General features: G+C 45.4%; 1 protein-coding gene across 3 annotated transcripts in view; it reads right to left on the reverse strand.

The window, feature by feature from the left end:
- Positions 1 to 17302, reverse strand: part of RASSF8 (Ras association domain family member 8) — a 140546-nt gene extending 123244 nt beyond the window's left edge. The window contains exon 1 of one of the 3 annotated variants that reach the window (XM_055395930.2): positions 17180 to 17302. The gene's annotated coding sequence lies outside the window, so the exon portion shown is untranslated. Of the gene's footprint in view, positions 1 to 16753; positions 16779 to 16853; positions 17066 to 17179 lie in introns of those variants that run through there. The other 2 variants (XM_055395929.2, XM_055395928.2) reach the window with 2 other exon arrangements.
- Between the last annotated feature and the right edge of the window lie 2499 nt (positions 17303 to 19801).

Consider the following 19801-nt stretch of genomic DNA (forward strand, 5'->3'; position numbering starts at 1 on the left):
GGATGGCATCACCGACTCAATGGACATGAGTTTGGGTGGACTCTGGGAGTTGGTGATGGACAGGGAGGCCTGGTGTGCTGCAGTCCATGGGGTCGCAAAGAGTTGGACACGAATGAGTGACTAAACTGAATGGAACTAAACCTCATTTACCTACAAATAGCTAATCTTCCATGTTTACTAGGTGGGGCAGTGGCAAAGAAATGCCTGCCAAAATGGGAGATCTGGGTTTGATCCCTGGGTCGGGAAGATGCCCTGGAGAAGGAAATGGCAGCCCACTCCATTATTCTTGCCTGGGAAATCCCATGGACAGAGAAGCCTGGCAGACTGTAGGGTCGCAAACAGTCAGACAGAACTGAGTGACTGAGTGTGTGTGTGCGTATGCACGCACGTACACACACAGACACACACACGCACATAGACACAGACACACACACACCCCTAAGCTCTACAACGGGTTCAGGGTGAGCTGCTCAGCCACTGCTTTCCTTGGAAGAGGCTGACAAGCTAGATTGCATTCCCAGCAGTTTTTACCAGACCCAAGTATCACTCCCATAGAGATCCCAGGTGGTGCTAATGGTAAAGAACCCGCCTGACAATGCAGGAGATGTCAGAGATGCAGGTTCCATCCCTGGGTCGTAAGATCCCCTAAAGGAGGGCATGGCAACCCACTTCAGTATTCTTGCTGGAGAATCCCATGGACAGAGGAGCCTGGCGAGCTGTTCATAGTGTCGCAAAGAATCGGATAAATTACTGAAGTGACTTAGCACGTGCCCACAGAAACAATACTACCCGTGAATAGGGTTCCAGGCTGGCCCTTGAAGCCCTATTCTATTTGAAAAGATCTCAAATAATTAAAATTTCTAGTAATTTGAGGACTCTCGGAGCTAGAAAACATAATACGGGCACACTTCATCTTATTGCCCTTCACTTCACTGAGCTACAGAGATAGTACATTTTTCACAAATTGAAGGCATGGGGCAATCCTGCGTTGAGTAAGCCTATGGGCACCATTTTTCCAACAGCATTTCCCACAGCATTGTTTCTATGTTATTTTAATGTATTTTTCACAATATTTCAAACATTTTCACTATTATACTTGCCACAGTGATCTGTGATTAGTGATCTCTGATGTTACTACTGTAATTATTTGTGGCACCATGAACCCTGCTCTTAGAACTTAATCCCTAAATGTGTGTGTTCTGACTGCTCCACCCACTGGCCTTTTCCCTGTTTTTCTCTCTCTCCTTGAGCATGTGCTAAGTTGCTCAGTCGTGTCGATTTTGTGTGACCCTATGGACTGTAGCCCTCCAGGCTCCTCTGTCAATGGGGATTCTCCAGGCAAGAATACTGGGGTGGGCTGCCATGCCCTCTTCCTCTCTCTCCTTGGCCCTCCCTATTTCCTGAGACAAAACAATATTAAAATTAAGCCAGTTAATAACTATACAGTGGCCCTGAAGTGTTTGTAAGAAAGAAAGAACTGCATGTCTCTCACTTTAAATCCAAAGCTAGAAATGATTAAGCTCAGTAAAGAAGGCATGCTGAAAGCAGAGGCAGGCCAAAGAGTAAGCCAAGTTGTGAATGCAAAAGAAAAGTTCTTGAACGAAATTAAAAGTGCTACTCCAGTGAACAGAGAAATAAGAAAGTGAAACAGCCTTATTGCTGATATGAACTTAACAGTCTACTTAGAAGATCAAATCAGCCACAACACTCCCTTAAGTCAAAACCTATGCCAGGTCAAGGCCCTCACTCTCTTCAATACAGTGAAGACTGAGAGAGGTGAGGAATCTGCAGAAGAAAAGTTTGAAGCTAGCTGAGGTTGGTTCACGAGGCTTAAGGGAAGAAGGTGTCTCTGTAACATGACAGTACAAGCTGAAACAGCAAGCGCTGATGTAGAAGCTGCAGAAGTAATCCAGAAGATCTAGCTCAGATAATTCATGAAAGTGAGTACACTAAACAACAGATTTTCAGTGTGGATGAAGCAGCCTTCTGTTAGAAAAAGATACCACCTAGAATTTCATAGCTAGAGAGGAGAAGTCAATGCCTGGCTTCAGAGCTTTGAAGGACAAGCTGACTGTTTTGTTAGGGGCTAATGTGGTGCTGGAGAAGACTCTTGAGAGTCCCTTGGACCGCAAGGAGATCCAACCAGTCCATTCTAAAGGAGATCAGTCCTGGGTATTCATTGGAAGGACTGATGCTAAAGCTGAAACTCCAATACTTTGGCCACCTCATGCGTCGAGTTGACTCACTGGAAAAGAGTCTGATGCTAGGAAGGACTGGGGGTGGGAGGAGACGGGGACAACAGAGAATGAGATGGCTGGATGGCATCACCGACTCGATGGACATGAGTTTGAGTGAACTCCGGGAGTTGGTGATGGACAGGGAGGCCTGGTGTGCTGTGATTCATGGGGTCGCAAAGAGTCGGACACGACTGAGCGACTGAACTGAACTGAACTGAACGCGGCTGGTGGCTTTATACTGAAGCCACTGCTCTTCAGTGTTGTGAAAACCCTAGGACCCTCCAGAATTAACACTAAATCCACTCTGCCAGTGCTCTATAAAGGGAACAACAAAGCCCAGATGATAGCACATCTGTTTACAACATGGTCTGTTAAATATTTTCAGCCTATTCTTGAGCTCAGGGGGGAAAAAAAGATAACTTTAAAATTATTACTATTCACTGATAGTGCACATGGTCACCTAAAAGCTCTGATGAAGATGTGTAATGAGATTAATGTTGTTTTCAAGACTGCTAACACAACATCCATTCTTCAGCCCATGGATCAAGGGCTAATTTTGGTTTTCAAGTCCTATGATTTAAGAAATACATTTCATATGGCTATGGCACCCACAGGGAGTGATTCCTCTGATGAACCTGGGAAAAATAAACTGAAAACCTTCTGGAAAGGAATCACAATTCTGGATGCCATTATGAACATTCATGATTCATGGGAAGAGGTCAAAACATCCATTCAAAACAGGAGTCTGGAAGCAGTTGGTTCCAATCCTCATAAATGACTGAGAGATTCAAAATTCCAGTGGAGGAAATAACTGCAGATGTGGTAGAAACAGCAAGAGAACTAAAATTAGAAGTGGAGCCCAAAGATATAACTGAATTGTTGCAATCTTATGACCAAACTTGAATGGGTGAGGAGTTGCTTCTTAAGGACAAGCAAAGAAAGTGGCTTCTTGAACTTAAATCTCAATCTATTTCTGGTGAAGGCTGTTGAAATGACAACAAAGGATTTAGATTAGTATATCAACTTAGTTGACAAAGCAGTGGCAGGGTTTGAGAGGAATGACCCCAATTTTGAAAGAAGCTCTGCTGTGGGTAAAATGCTAACAAACAGCACTGCATGTTACAGAAAATTCATTTGTGAAAGGAACAGTCAATGAATGAAGCAAACTCCACTGTTGTCTTATTTTAAGAAATTGCCACAGCTACCTTAACCTCAATAATCATCACACTGATCAGTCAGCAGCCATCAACAATGAAGTAAGACCCTCCACTAGCAAAAAGATATGACTTGTTGAGGGTGCATATGATACTTAACATTTTTTTTTAGCAATAAAATATTTTAAAAATATGTACATTTGTCATTTTAGACATATGCTATTGCATACTTAATAGACTATGGTATAGTGTAAACACAACCTTAAATGCACTGGAAAACCAAAAAATTCATATGACTTTGTTTTACTGCAGTGGTCTGGAACTAAACCCGCAATATTCCTAAGGCACACCTACATTAATAGAAGTTCCCTGCCTGTGTTGTGGGCAAAACTAAAATCTTAGCCTTCCCTTTAAATGTAAATACCATGGAGAAAGATAAAGTGAAGTCCAAATCACCATGGACTTTATGGGATTCACATTATAATCAGAAAGTGCTCTCTTTGTGGATTGGTCATGCCCTTCTTATGTGTCAGGTGGGCTTTCTCCCTCCTTCCCTTTTCTACCTCCTCCACTTGTATGATAGGAAAGAACTGGCTGAATATTAGCCCAAGTAAAACATATAAATGCAGCTTCTAGAAGAAAAACTCATACACTGCTGCACATTTATGCTCCCACCATAGCTGGGCCCTCAACAGGGCTGAACTCTCCATTTTCCCTGGAATCCCCAGCTCACTGAGGACATGCACTGCCCACCCCAAAGCTTCTCTGCTGTGCTCAGACCCCCACCTCAAAGCTATGTACTTTCACTTGCGAATAACCCCCACCTCACTTCATAGAGAAAACGAATGGCAACTGGACAGGAGTTCCCTGCCTGAGCACCTGCCCTTGCTAACTCCAAATTTTATCCATTTATTTTAATGTTTATTTGTTTATTGGGCTGCACGGAGTCTTAGTTGTGGCATGCAGAATCTTTTTCTGTGGCAAGTGGGATCCAATTCCCTGACCAGGGATTGAAACTGGGCTCCCTGCACTGGGTGCACAAAGTACTGTGGCTAACTCCAAATTTTAAATGAAGGACCTCACCATCTGGCAGACCACTTCACAGACTTATCATTGTTATCTCAATTAATCCTCATGCCAGGTTTCTAAGGAAGAGATCATCACACCCAGATGACTGATAGATGAGCAAACTGAGGGTTAAAGGAATTAGGGAATTCAAGGATGTGTCCACAGTCCCATGATCACTAAATGACAAAACAGAATCTGGGTCTCCTAACGCTGAGTTCACACTGTACTGTACCACGTTTCAGGACAGCCTCAACCTACATTCTCAACTCTCCTTCACACGTCCCGTGGTTTAATCTAATTGACCAACCGAGTCTACACACGCACTTTACAAATAAATTGCCTTTGCTCTTTAAAAAAAAAATGCTTTTTCTGATTGTAAGATACATGCTCATTATAGAAAATTCTGGAAAACACAGAAAAAAGATGAAAGCGTAAGATTAAAAGTCATCCATAAAGGACTTCCCTGGTGGAACCGTGGGTAAGAATCTGCCTGCTAATGCAGGGGACACGGGATTGATCCTTGAGCCGGGAAGATCCCCCATGCTGTGGAGCAACTACTGAGCCTGAGCTCTAAAGCCTGCAAGCGGAAGTTACTGAAAGCCCAGGCACCAGAGCCTGTGCTCCGCAACAAGAGAAGTAGGCCCTGTTCTCTGCCACTACTGAAAGCCCACACGCAACAATGAAGACCAGCAAAACCAAAAATAAATAAATAAATCATTTTAAACAGTCATCCCTAATAGTAAAAATAAACAATCTCCAATCATACACAATGTGGATGAATCACACAATGTTGAGTGTGAGAAACCAGACATTAAAGAGTATACGTTGCCCGATTCCATTTATACAAGGAACAAAAAATACTCAGAACTGCAGAATGCCATTAGAGGTCAGGAGCACACGGGGGTTTGTGGGAATGAGGGTAACATCCTATTTCTTCATCTGGGCACTTGTTGCATGAGTATGTTCATGTGTGAACATTCAATGAAGCTTAATTTAGGATATGCATGCATATGCATACACAACTACATGTACAAACATACACACACACATATAATATACTTGAAGTCAGACAACATGTTTCTATTTTGGTGTTTTCTTCCTGGTGTTTCTTTTTCCATTGTTAAATTATGATCACCCTGTATATAAAACTTTATATTCTGTCATTTCAGTAACAAAAAGCATATGCACTTACCCCAATTGCTATAAATGCTTCATAAACACGTTTAATGGCTGTGTGACAGTCTCTCCGGTGCCTGTATCAGTGCCCTGCTATCAACCATGGAGATGCTTCCAGTGTCTATCATCATAGATACCGCTGCAGTGAACACCTTTACCCTTTCAGTCATTTAGGCACTCTCCTGCTCTCCTTCATATACTTTTAATATTTATCTTACAGCAGATTCTGCCACACGGAATCACTTACCACACCCGCATTGTTCATAATAAGCTTCCCCAAACTACAAGCTCACATTACCCTTCCTTGCAACCTCCACAGAACCTTCCTTCTGAACACAGTAAGTGCTTACTATTTGCTGAAGTGTTTCCAGAAGCCAAAGAAAACCTTCATTCCTACAAACCTAGACTTCAGTTATCATCTGAATCATCCATGTAAAATGAATGATTCAGTCAGCTATATTCCAACTCTTCGTTTAGTCTGCACAGCTAAATACTTAAGAGGCAGTTTAGCACGGTTCCTTCTTGAGGGGATAAATGTTAGCCAGAATTCATCCAACAACTAACAGTGCAGTTGTTAGTTGTTAGTGTGTTGATCCAAGTCCTAAGGATCTAATGAGAATCAAACAAGTTCCTCCCAAAGTTTACAGTTGGTGGAGCATTACATAAATACAGACCTTACATTCAGGAAACTGGAGTCTAGTAGGAAAGGTAACATGAAACAAACCCCAACTCCTCCTGAGCTTTCAAATCACAACTGTACAGATGGGAACAAACACCAGCCCCAGAGCCAAGCTCTGAAGACTTGGCCTGGGTGGGTGCCTTCATGTCTGTCGTCTGTGAACAAAGATGTTTGCTGTCTTTAAAATACACTTTAAATAATTTTACAAATACTATTAACCCCATCATATCTGATAATGTAAAAAGTACAACACATATAAAGTGCTAATAAAAAACAGACGCAAATACAACAAACACAAAAGGAGAGCTAATAAAAATAGCTGAGTAGGGTAAAAATATTTTTTCCCCTTTTGCCTATGGAATGAAGAATGGGAAGAAGCCTGAAGAGCAAAGGATGAATAGGGCGAGGGTGAAAAAAGTTAACTTACACCTATTATAACCTAGCAGTCATAATTAACCAAAGAACTTCAGAAGCTTCTCCATCCTGAACACAACAGGATGATCAGAACCAATGTTAGTTCAGAAGGCCAGGAAATTGTTCTACAACAGAAAGGCTGAGCACACAGGGCTGAGCCCACTGAGGCTCTTGCAAATCAGGAGGTGATGAGTGACCCTGGACTCCAAGGGTTACAAAAGGGCTCCCCAGGGCTCCAAAGAGACCATGGAGGAGCCAACTGCCTCAAGAAATTTTTAATATGGATAAAGCCGCTCTACTTCAGAAAGAGATGCCACACAGAACATCAGCAGCAAGGGCAGAGCGGGCTATAAAGCTTCAAAGAGCCAACTTACACTCCTTGAACCGGATCAGGAGACTGCAAGCTTAGAGTCTTCTTAGTCACTTTGAACCTGTGAACAAATGAGCTTAAGAACAGCCCCTCAGAAGCTCAGCTGTTTGAAGTAGAGAGCCTCTGAAACTACAATGCAAAGGAAGGAGAAAAATATACATGCATGTGGTAGAGAAGGAAGGCAAGACAGACTCCTGAGAGAGTAAGCACCTCCTTCAGGAACAGAGGTTAGCCAGGTTGAAGGGTATTTTGGTACGGAAGGGAAAGGTTGAACCATTTTTTTCATGTGATCAAATAGCACGTTTAGATGTTTCGGCATCAATGCATGAAACAGCGTGTTAATTCAGTTCTGCTAGAGCCTGGCTCGTCCAGATGACAGGGGAAAGCTGGAGGGCAGCCAAGTTGGGAGGTAGGGCAGCCACAGGGTGGGAGACCAGTGGCGAACTTCACAGGTCCTGTGGGCTGCAAGAGTCTGAACTCAAGCCTGCAGGCAGTGACAGAGTGGAGTTTTTAGCAAGTCAGTGAAATCCATGTATCTAAAAGCTCTGGTGATATGCAGAAAATGGGTCTCAGGCAGGGAGACCAGTGACGTGGCAGCAGTCCAAATGAGAGATGCTAAATTAGGGTAGTGAATGATGGAGAAATGGAAATGATTTCCTGAGCTATCCAGAAAGGTGCATCAGGACTAGACGAATTAGTCAAGGTGAGGCGGTACAGGAAAGGCAAGATTAGGAACAAGGTGGATGATGGTGCCACAAACCCAGGTCAAGCATCAAGAAAGAGGTCAAGCAGCATGCTGATCCCGAGGGACTGCTGTGTGTTTTGTGGAGAGGAGTCTGCAAGTCACAGTACAGAAACAAACAGCATTTTGAAAAAAATATTCCAGGTGGCTCAGAGGCCCCCTGCTGTCCACACAGAACTTGAGTTTAAGAAATCATAGGTGTGGGGAGCAGGGAGGGAAGGTAGGAAGGAGGTCCCAAGCAGCCTTTCTCAACCAGGAGGCTACTAACAAAATACAAGGGACATGTCTTCACCACGTGGCCCAGGTTCTGCCCACTACACATCGGATATACCTGTAACCTGGACTCTGTGACAACCAAAAGATGCCCCATGTATCTCCAAATGGTACCCGTGTTTGGGAGCTTCTGGTCAAAAAGGAGAGGAAAAAGCAAAGAATGTTTAGTCTGAAAGATCAGAGATGGAAGGAAAAACAGATCTCACCCTTCCCTCCAGCCAACAGGTCAACCCCATTTCCAAACACACCACTGTGTGACCCTTCTCCCCATTTACACCACTAGCACCTTACTACTCCATCCCTTGTGTGAATTACTGCAGTCATTTCCGCACTGCTTTTCCTGCTTGCACTCCTTTTTTCTCCTTTTTATTAAGTCACCATGCTGGATATGACTTCCCTCAGGACTTACAACTCTAAGTTTGTACCATGTGACCCCCTTCACCCATTTCATGCCCCCCCATTCCCACCCCTTATTTGTGCAATTGTAAAAGACTGCACATGTAAGTGAGATAGAGATCATATAGTATTTGTCTCACTCTAACTTATTTCACTTAGCATAATGTCCTCAAGGTCCATCCATGTTGTGGCAAATGATGGATTCTCCTTTTTCCTGGCAGAATAATATTTCACTGTATATGGACACCACATTTCCTTTGTCCATTCATCCACTGATGAGCACTTAGGCTGTTTCCACATTTTGGCTTCCCACTTCTATTTTTTTTTAAAAGAATATTTATCTACTCATTTATTTGGCTGTGTGGGATCTTTTGTTATAGTTTACGGACTCTCTAGTTGTGTCCTGCTTCTGTTCTTAATTTCCCTTGACAAGCCCTTTTTACATGACAGCAAAATGAACCTTTTCAATATTACTATTTTATTTAACAAGTACTTTTGTAATGTTTGGGGCTTCCCTGGTGACTCAGATGGTAAAGAATCTGCCTGCAATACAAGAGACCTGGGGGTTCAATTCCTGGGTTGGGACGATGCCCTGGAGAAGGGAATGGCTACCTACACCAGTATTCTTGTCTGGAGAAACCCAAGGACAGAGGATACAATCCATGGGGTCACAAAGAGTCGGACACGACTGAGCAACTAACCCTTTACAATGTTTACGATGTGCCATGCTCTGTTCTTTATAAGCATTAAGTCACTGAATACTCAGAACACTGGGAGATAGGTATCATTCCTAATCCAACTCTACTAATGAGGCGCAGAAGTTACCAGACTACTCCAAGGGCACAGAGCCAGTATGGGCAGGGCTGGGATTTCAACCCAGCCAGCCAGCCCCAGAGTTCATGCTCCTGCTGACTACTCCATGTTACTCTCCAATTCATTCATTCCTCTGTTCAAGACCCTCAACTGTCTTCTCACCCAAGAGAAAAAACCAAACTCCATGTTACAGCCAATAAAGCCCTAGTACAGGGGTCCCCACTACCTCTTTTCCTTCATCTCCTACAACTGGTCTGGCTACTCTGATGGGCACACCCCATATGTGCCTGCTCCAGGGTCTCTGCACTCACTGTTCCCTCAACCCGGAGAGTGTCTTCCTCCAGACAGCGAGAGGGTTGGCACCTTCACTTCACTACTCTCTACTCAAATGTGCTCTCCTCAGTGAGGACTTCCTGCCCATCCAATACCAGATTACATCTCTGCTCCCACCCTAGTATTCTCAGTTCTTCCACCCTCCTGTATTTTTTCCTCCAAAACATTTATCATTGTAAAATGAGTGTACAATTACTCATTCATTGATTATCTAACTCCCACCTGGTACACTCTTCATGAGAACAGGAGTCTGTGTGCTTTGTGCTCTGCTGCAGCCCCACACGTGGAAAGGCATGAACAAAGAAAGAGTGGAGACAAGGAAGCCAAGGAGACGTTTCGAAGCAAAGAGAGAGAGTTCAATAGTATAAACATGCTACAGAGAGCTTTGGTCATATTGGGGTTTTCATATTGAAAAGTTCCCACTGATTCTGGCAACTAGGATATTGGTGCCTGTGGCAAAAAAAAAAAAAATGTTTCTAAGAAATGGCACCTTTGGAGAGTGCGTTGGCAGGTAATGTAGCAGAAGTAGTAAGCACAGACAACTCCTGTGAGAAGTCGGCTGTGAAAGGAGACAGAAGGAGCAGGAAAGTCAAGAAAGACCTGGGCCTGTTCTTTTCTAGGCTAAGCATAAGAAGCTAAGGAAAAGTGAGATAGAAATTTAATGAGGGACCTCCCTGGTGGTCCAGGGGCTAAGACTCTGCGCTCCCAATACAGGGGCTGGGGTTCAATCCCAGGTCAGGGAACTAGATTCCACATGCCACAACTAAGATCTGGCACAGCCAATAAATAAATATTAAAAAAAGAAAGAAAAGAAGAAGAGATTCAATGAGTGGAAGGGTTACCAGTGGAGAAGGCTGTGGGGATGGCTGCCTCCAGACTGTGGGGGTGGGGAGGACCACCCAGGTCAACTAGCAAACTTTCTCCTCCCACCCTGGATGATTGACAATGACAGTGTTCTAATTCAGGTGCTCCCTGACCATCGGTCTGGAAAGGCTGCAGAGGACTTAGAACTAGGCCTCTCCAAAGAGCCCTGAGGCCCGTCCAGGCCTCCAGTTCAGACAGAGTTCAGTAGAGCTGGGTGAGGGGAAAGGTGCCAACTCCTCACTGAGACACTTCACATACTTTCATTCCCACATACACACAGACATCTCTTTTATTCCAAACCAGCCCTGAGTGACAAATCAGTAGCCCCATTTAAAGACTGGGAGACATGAGGCTGGACCAGTATTGTAACTTTTCTAAGAATACCCAGGTCCAGCCTGGCTTTTAACTGAAGTGGTACTCTTTCCAATATGCATCGTATGTCATTACTCGGTAGAATATGACACGAGGAGCTGCGCTATGGCATCTTACTTAGTTCCCCGACCACGGATCAAACCCTTATTTATTGGAAGGTGCATGAACCACGCCCATCAGGGAAGTTCCCCTAACTTTTTCAATGTATCAAGTTATATCTAGAAGAATAACGTAACCTTATTTTCGATTTTCCAATACGAAAATTTCTATTAGTAAAAGATGAACATGATTTAGCACTCAGAAGCCAATGACAGTAAAGGAGAGTGACAAAATATATTGCCCACATGAATAAAACCTCGTGGAAAACTATCACAACTCTCTTGTTAAAACCTGTATTTTTATCTGATTTCTTATCGAAACAAAGAATAAAACATATATTTCTGAATGAGAAAATGCCTTTCTTCATGCATAAAACTTGGACAGCACCGGAGTTAAATGTAGTGAGATCTGTGATATATCTGAATGTGACCAAAAAAAATAAAATTGCCAAAATTAAGAGTTCCAAATCCTATAGCAAGGCTGTGAAATAAATAGGTAATAAATGCTATTGGTGCTAAAACACTTTCAGAAACTTCAAGGTCATGCAGTTCAGTTCAGTAGCTCAGTTGTGTCCGACTTAGTGACCCCATGAACCGTAGCATGCCAGGCCTCCCGTCCATCACCAACTCCCGGAGTGCACCCAAACCCATGTCCTTCGAGTCAGTGATACCATCCAACCAGCTCATCCTCTGTCATCCCCTTCTTCTCCTCCCCTCAATCATTCCCAGCATCAGGGTCTTTTCCAATGAGTCAGCTCTTCGCATCAGGTGGCCAAAGTATTGGAGTTTCAGCTTCAACATCAGTCCTTCCAAAGAACACCCAGGATTGATCTCCTTTAGGATGGACTGGTTGGATCTCTTTGCAGTCCAAGGGACTCTCAAGAGTCTTCTCCAGCACCACAATTCAAAAGCATCAATTCTTCGGCACTCAGCTTTCTTTATATAGTCCAGCTCTCACATCCATACATGACCATTGGAAAAACCATAGCCTTGACTAGATTGACCTTTGCTGGCAAAGTAATGTCTCTGCTTTTTAATATGCTGTCTAGATTGGTCATAACTTTCCTTCCAAGGAGTAAGCGTCTTTTAATTTCATGGCTGCAATCACCATCTGCAGTGATTTTAGTGCCCAGAAAAAAAGTTTCTGGGCTCCAAGGTCATGCAGAATAGCCAGTAAACATGTATACACAGGGGCTTCAACAGTAACTTTCTTTTTCAGCACAGGGTGGCTGGAGGTCAGGTGGTGCGAATAGTAAAGAACCCTCCACTAATGCAGGATTCGCAGGTTCAATCCCTGGGTCAGGAAGATCCCCTGAGGAAGGGAATGGCAACCCACTCTGGTATTCTTGCCTGAAAAAATCTCATGGACAGAGAAGCCTGGCAGGCTACCAATCCATGGGGTCGCAAAGAGTCAGACATGACTGAGTGTGTGCACATAACACACACACAGTGAGCGAGTATCCTGGGGCACACAGCCTTCCCACAAAGGCATGTCACACCATGCACCCCTCTTCAGTCCCACTCCCAGGACTTTTATACAAGGAAAAGCAGTTCTAAATAAGCATCAAGGTGAGGAAAAGGGTCTGGCTAGAGAGGGCATTTCTACTTGTCATGCCTTCCTGACTAGAAAACAAAAGATGGGAAAATGAGGGAACGACAAGAACAATCTTCTCGAGTAAAGCCCATGCATGAAAAACTGAAGCTATCTTTTCATGATGTTAACCAGGTAACCTACCCACTTCTCTTCTGTAAGAGCACCTAACCCAGAGCTTGGCACATAACAGGAGGCTCAAAATGCTTTAATCTCCTTTCTTCTACTCTCCCAACCTGAGGGCATCCAGCTTTCAGGTGGCAAAAACTCAGGGTCCAGACCACAAAGACACAGACCATTGGGGGGGAAACTAGAGGTTGAGTGCAAAGAAATAAATCCTACAATCAACTCCTAAGGTCCTGTACACTTGGTGGCCTACCAGATACAAAATTGGGAAAGAACTGGAATTACTACACGCTGAGAGTGTGAGGGGTAAGTTTGAAAAAGAAATCAAAGTCCTAAAAAACCAAAGGCAAAAGAACATGTGAGTGATTATGCAAGAAGCAGAGGCCAGAAACATTAATAAAGACATAAATACTTCAGAGTCATAGTGCATCAAGTGAATATTTTGTAAAGAGCAACCACATGACAAAAACACTCAAAGCTTTAAGCCTTTCCTTGGCCTTGGAAAGTCATGAGACTTTTTTGGCTAGAATAAGGAATGCTTTAGAGAGAGGGGAAAAAGAACTTCCATACCTCTCGGTGGCTCCCATTTTTAAGCAACTACCTCTCTACCTTAACTAAATGGCCAAGCGATACCTAGTTATTTAAATAAGTTACAGCAACAGCTGGACAGTATTGGCCATCTTCAGCTCTATAACTCTCCTTTTTCTACAAATATGTCTTTCCTTCCTTTGAATTCGATCACCGTATAATCCACAGCTGCTGACTAACATGTTGTCACATGACATGCAAAGTAATATGACATGGTAAGTTTTTTTTCATCAGTACAGGATTACTGAAAGAAAAAAAAACTAATCCCTTTAATGATGTACTTAGAAAAAAGGATTATCTACAGAAAATCACAAGAGTAACACTAATTAAAAGGTGTCTCAGTTTATTTATGAATTTTCCACAGAGCCTCAATGTATTCATTTTACCTGATATGTGCAAAGGTTATTTCATGGTATACATAAAACCAGCAAAGAAGGAATGTAGGATATAACCAAGCCTGGCTTTTGTGTTAGGAGAAGTAGGTTTAACAGTGATAAAGAAGGCAATCAATATACAAATCACAACTTGTATTACTATCTTATTCATTTCAATAATATTTATTAAGCATTTACTACACACACAAGAAGCACTGGTATCTATAGACTAGTGAATAAACCAGGCATTATTTCTGCTCTCAAAGGCATGAGAGAAACATGAGACAAATAACAATTATAAATTGTGGTAAGCATTAAGAAGGAAGAGCTAACTCTATGAGGGAGACAATAAAGGGGTTCTAAGTTGCATGACTTTAAGAGTGGCCTTCTCAGAGAAGACCTTTATAGTGGATATCAGAACCAGCAAAGAGGATGAGAAATCCCTCGAGGGGGTGATCCTGAAACAGACCACCAGCAGTAGCCCCAGCTGAGCTGGCTGTAGAGTTGGATCCTGTGGTTGACCAGAGATGATGATGAGGGATGCTGCCAAACCACACAGGACCTTATTGATTTTATATTTTATCCCAAGAAGAAGAGCTCTGAAGACTTTAAACAGCAAGCGACTTTTTTCCCTTTCTGGCTGCTGGTGGCAAGAAGGGCTAGAAGGAGGGCAGAGCGTGAGCGGCAGGTCTCTGCAGTAGGGAAGGAGGATGGTGCCTTGAACTAAGATGGGAGCCCAGTGGAGACTGAAAATCAGGTTTCAAAGAGATTATGCCAGAGAAAGTAGACAGGACTTTGTGACAAACTGGCTAGGTGGGGGTGACAGAACAGAAGACCGAGCAGACGATGACTCCAGCCTGAGCCACTCATTAGGTAGATGAGATGAAAAAAAGAGGAGGAACAGTCTGAAAAGTGGAGTAATCCCGAGCTTGGTTTTTGAGAAGTTGCAGATGCCATTTATTGGCTAAGATGTGTCAGGCATCATTTTTACTAACATCCCCATTTTACAGAAAGCAAACTGTAGCTCAGAGATGTGGAAGCAGCTCGGCCAAGCTCACTCAGCTGGAGTAACAAAGTTACACTTACCACCTGAGTCTGGCTGGCTGGCTATGGGATAAGCATTCTTTCCACTATAGGGAGCTCTTGGAAACTACCTCTGCACTCTGAATTTTGAAATCTATTTAGGGTTGGAGCAAGCTAGCATTCAAGGAAAGTAAACAGGTGATACGTTAGTTTTAAAATCCATATCCTCAGAGTTATGCTGCACAATGGTCTCCTGTCTCACTCTCATCCCTGCTCCATTTCTATGTGCAAAGATTTCTGCAATGTTTTAAACACTAGCAAGATATCTGGGACCTTAATGCCGTACAATAAACAAGCAAAGTCGTTATTCCAGGAATCAACCATAATGAAAAGGGCAGTAATATTCAATGACGAACAATATTTTTACTTTCAAGTCATTACCTATATCAACATAAGATAGACCAATTAATGAGTAAGAAACTCTCAAACCCTTATCACAGCTCAAAATGGCCAAAGCATTCAAGTCAAAAATTAACACAAGCCACCCAGTACAGAGGCTACAAAGGCCAAGCACTGAGATTCACATGAAAAAATCGAAACCTTAATACAAATAAAATTTTAGGCAAAAAGAAATGATACCACAACCTTATAGTCTAAAATCTGCAATTCCCAAATATCTCAACCAAATGCCAAATTCGGGAAACATGCACCCTAAAAGCAGTCTAAACATTTCCCCTTCTTTTTAACCGCTTTTCCCTGCAGCACGCTGACAATTCAGCAAACTGAAATGCCTTTCCTCTCTGCAGTCTCATGATTTCCTCCCTCTCGGATGTCCCCCTTAGCTACTGAAGCCCCCAAATTAGGCATCATCAACGAGCCTGGAAAGAATTCAAAGCATTACTGCCAACTGTGTCTCTTATTGAAAGCACCAGTTTGAGACTCTTAAAAGGAGAAAATGAGGAAGAGATGATTTTTGGAAGGTTTTTACCATCTATATTACAAATTTTATTTTTGTTGGGTCTGATCCTTCAAAAGAACGGCCATCAAATCACATTTGGTCTTCTTTAAGTGGGGGATGGTCACACCTAATGTTTATGGTTTGGGGACAGTTCCCCATGGGGATAAACAGGATTAAAAGTCCAATTAATATGCCGGAGAGAAGATAACATCTCACATAGACCACCCTCCAAAACTACAGAGCTCTTCTCTGTCCTGCCTCCTGATTCCTGGGTCCATTCAGCACTTCCCCGCAGAGGGCTAGTTGGGATTCATTGCTGCCTCGCCCAGGCAAAGGATGGGATGCTGAAAATCCCCCAAGAAAGCTTCCCATTTTTCTGTTCCTTCACAACATGACTGCCAACTCCTGGCAGCCCCAGACATGAAAGTAAAAACCAAAAATAAAAGACTACCTGGGGCCTCCTACCAGAATGGGTGGTTAATCCAACCGACACAAAATTAGAGATCTATACATATTTAAAGGGGTTTCCTGCGGACAAAACAGATCTATCGAAGAACCGCTGAGCCACATTATACTGGAAAACCCATAAATGTTCGTCCTCGCTGTCACCAGGCTGGAGGATTAAAAAAAAAAATGCAATGCTTCCATGTATTGACTGCGCTAACCTGACGGGTTTAAGTCAGCTATGAAACGTGCCCTGCATCTACTTCCCCTCTGAATGCCTAAAGATCAGTGGACAATTACATCCGACGCTTGCACTGCTCAAGATGCCGTTTGATGCTGAGAAAGTAGTGGTCTAGCAACCCCAGGCGGCTCTAGGATGCTAAAATAACAACGCAACAGTCGATCAGAGTCCAGGTACTCTGGTTGTAAGACACTGTGCCACCCGTGGACCGCACATTCAAAGCTCACGTCCCTTCAGGTTCAATCTTACTAAGCTTTCCGCGACGAATCCTCTCAAAGTTTCTAGTTGAAAAACGGAATTACTTTGAAAGTCCCCTCATCTGGACTCCCCTCCCCAGACCGGTTGGCGGCAAGTGGGAATAGGAACAGAGGATGGTTAATCGTTCAAACAACATTTAAAAGCGTGTATAAACCAATCACCGTTTCAGAGGAAAGAAATAAGCTTTCACCAAGCCGACGCTGGGCAAGCGAGCATCCGATTTCCATTCAGAGATAAAAATATTAAAGAAGCCAGACATACGTTTCCCTTCCCAACAAAAGTGGCCTCTAAACTCCCCGGCCAAGGACACTGGGAGGAAACAGAGAGGCTGGGAACAAGCTCGTTGTCTTGGTCAAGGCGCGGGTCTGCGGCGGGGAGAAGGCGCAAAGCGGGAGACAGCAGGCAAAAGGTGAACCGGAGGAAGCCGGAGCTCGCGGCGGCGGCGGGGCTGGAGCTGATCGGGCGAGGAAACCCGAGGTGCAGAGAGAGGGGCGGGGAAGGGAGAGCCCGAAGGCTCCGGGAGGAGGAGGGAGGGGTCCCCGGACGCTGCCCGGAGATCGCGGCCGCCCAGTAAAGTTAATACTCACTCAGTTTCGCAACTGCGCCGCCCCCGCAGGCCGCCCCGCGGGGCCGGCTGGGGCGCTGGGGACGCGGCGGCGGCCGGAGCCCAGCGGCCGCCCAGCGCCGGTGCCCGGCCGCGCAGCCCCGCGCGCCTCGCGCCCCGGCGCTCCTCCGGCCGCGCGCCCCGCACGGGCGGGAGGCCCCGGCTCCGCGGCGCGCCCTCTCTGCGCACCTCCGGGCCGGCGCTAGGTGAGCGCGGACGCCCCGGGCGGGGGCGCCGGGGCGTGCGAGCGCGCGGGCAGCCGCGGCGCCGCCGGCGGGAGCTGCTCCCAGCGCCGCGGAGATGGCCGCGAGCGGGCGGGCCGGTGAGGATCGGCGAGCAGCCGGGCGCGGCGCCCCAAGCGCGGGCGGCGGACTCGGCGGCCGGCTCGCTCCCGCGGCCGGTGCCTCTGGGCGGGGGGCCGGGCTGGGGGCCGGGCCGGGCCGGGCGGCCGGCGGCTCCGCCCCTTCGCCGGGCCGCGGGCTGAGCCCGCGAGAGCGGCGGCGCGGGGGCGCCCCCCTCGGCCGGGCGCTCGGGTTACAGCCGCCGCTCCCCGGCGCCCCCGCCCGCGCCCCGCCGGTTCGCCGGCGCCGGGAGACACATTGTAACGGAACTGGGACGCCAGCGCTGCATTGTGGGATCTTTTAAAGCGGCGGGGAGCGCGGCCCGGCCGCTCGGGCCCCCGCCCCCTCGCCGGCCCGGCCCCCGCGCCGCGCGGCCCGCGCCGCACCCCCGCCCGCCGCGGCCCGGGGCACCGAGAGGCAGACACGGTGCCTCGCTGACTCTCGCGGAGCAAAATCTCCCATCGCCCGGGGGTGAGACTTGTAAAACTGCCCTCCTCGCTCACCCCGGAGAGTAGGAGGCTTTTTCTGCAGACTCTGTTTAAAAAAAAAAAAGGGGGGGTGCTCTTCCATCCCCCCAGGACTGACGGTCTGAATTGCTTTTCATCTGGAGTGGCAGTGATTCAGCGACCCCCTTCTCAGCAGCAGGCAATGACACAGACAGGAGACGAAAAACACAGCGAATGAATCAGACGTGAGTAACCAAGTTTAGAAAGAGCTGGGCTCAGATTCAGAAAACCGCTCCCCCACCTCACCCCAGCCCCTACACACATCTACCTTTGAATAGAGAACGTCGTCGAGGAAGGAGAGCGGTGCTTTTATTTGGAAACGCACATGTTTGTGTCGTTTTTCACTGTTCCACCTCTTGTCTATGGCATGCGGTTACTCTAGTCACCGGACAGAATTCGGTCTTTGGTTCAGACTTGTAGTCACACAAGCCCGCAACTCAGGAAGGGCTTTCAGTTTGGAGGGAGACGGTACGAGTATAGATGATGAATGAGACGCAAGGAAGCCTTCCGAAGATAAAGTGTCCCTTTTGATTCTCCAGACACTCGTTTTTTTGTGGGTTTTTTTAATAATTGAAACAGGGATGATTACATTTGAAGCACAGCTTGTGACCGCTCACCTTACTCAGGGCTTGACTTGTTTGGAGTTTGGGTTGGTAGACTTTTTGTTCCTTCCTCTTGTTTTTTTGACCTTTAGCTCTTTCACAGCTCATTAGTTCTCTGCCTCGGAGGTGAACTGAGGAGAGAGATGGTAAGACTCAAATTTGGCTGATCAACAGTTGGAGGATTTGGGGACAAGAAGAGTTCTCTATGGTTCAAGTGTAAAACCCAGGAGAACTTTTTAAAAGATGGAGGGCTAAGGCATTGGATCCTCTTCTCAGAGGAGTTTTCCAGCCTTAATGTTAACATTTCTTAAGCTTTCATTCCCTTCTCAACCTTTCAGTCCACTGAATAACATCAGTCACCGCCTGATTGCTAAATGTGATGGAAAAATTCAGCCCCCATGTGGCATTTGCCAGTGTTGACCCCTCCTTTTGTAGAACCTGCCTCCCTTGTTTTGCTGGAATAGTCATCCTTCTTTTATGGAGGTCCTGAAACAGGGATGACTGATAATAGTATGGGGTGTGGTTATTGTTGAACCTGGGCTCCAGATCTTACCAAGCAGAAGAACCTTACTCTTATTTCTGTTGATCACCAGGAGGGTGCTGACCTCGATTTTATCATTTGTCCAGAGGTGAACAAGTTGACTGACTCATGACAACCACCTTTCATACGACCAGCATGTAAAGCAAGATGAAATTTATTATGATTGAGTAACTGTGTCCACTGTTTAAGAGAAGCACTTACTAGGATCCAGGAACCCGGTGAGGTGTCCTCATGCCCATATGTACCCTCCTGGTGGCTACAGATTCCAGTGAACTTACCACTGTCCAGCCTGGATAAACCCAGACAAGTCTCTTCCCTACCTTAGCCCCATGTGGTTAATTCATTCTTTGTTCAGCCTATAGTATAATTTGTTTTGAGCTTTCTTAGCTGTAAATCACATCCCTGTTAAGCCTTCCTGAGATCACACCAAATGTCCTTGGCAGGATTTGTAAACAACCCTTATTTCTGGTCTCTAATTATATTCCGTGAAAGTAACCTAACTTGAATAAGTGAGTATTCATGCACTTAAAGCCCAGTGACACAGTCAGATTTTATATGCAAGAGAAGAATCTGAGAGGGTGGATTCAGAAAAGAGGAGAATCCCAAGGGAGAGAG

Source organism: Moschus berezovskii, chromosome 6, assembly GCF_049115385.1.
Source record: "Moschus berezovskii isolate FMDL1 chromosome 6, NW_MosBer_1.0, whole genome shotgun sequence".
Classification (NCBI taxonomy): Eukaryota; Metazoa; Chordata; class Mammalia; order Artiodactyla; family Moschidae; genus Moschus; species Moschus berezovskii.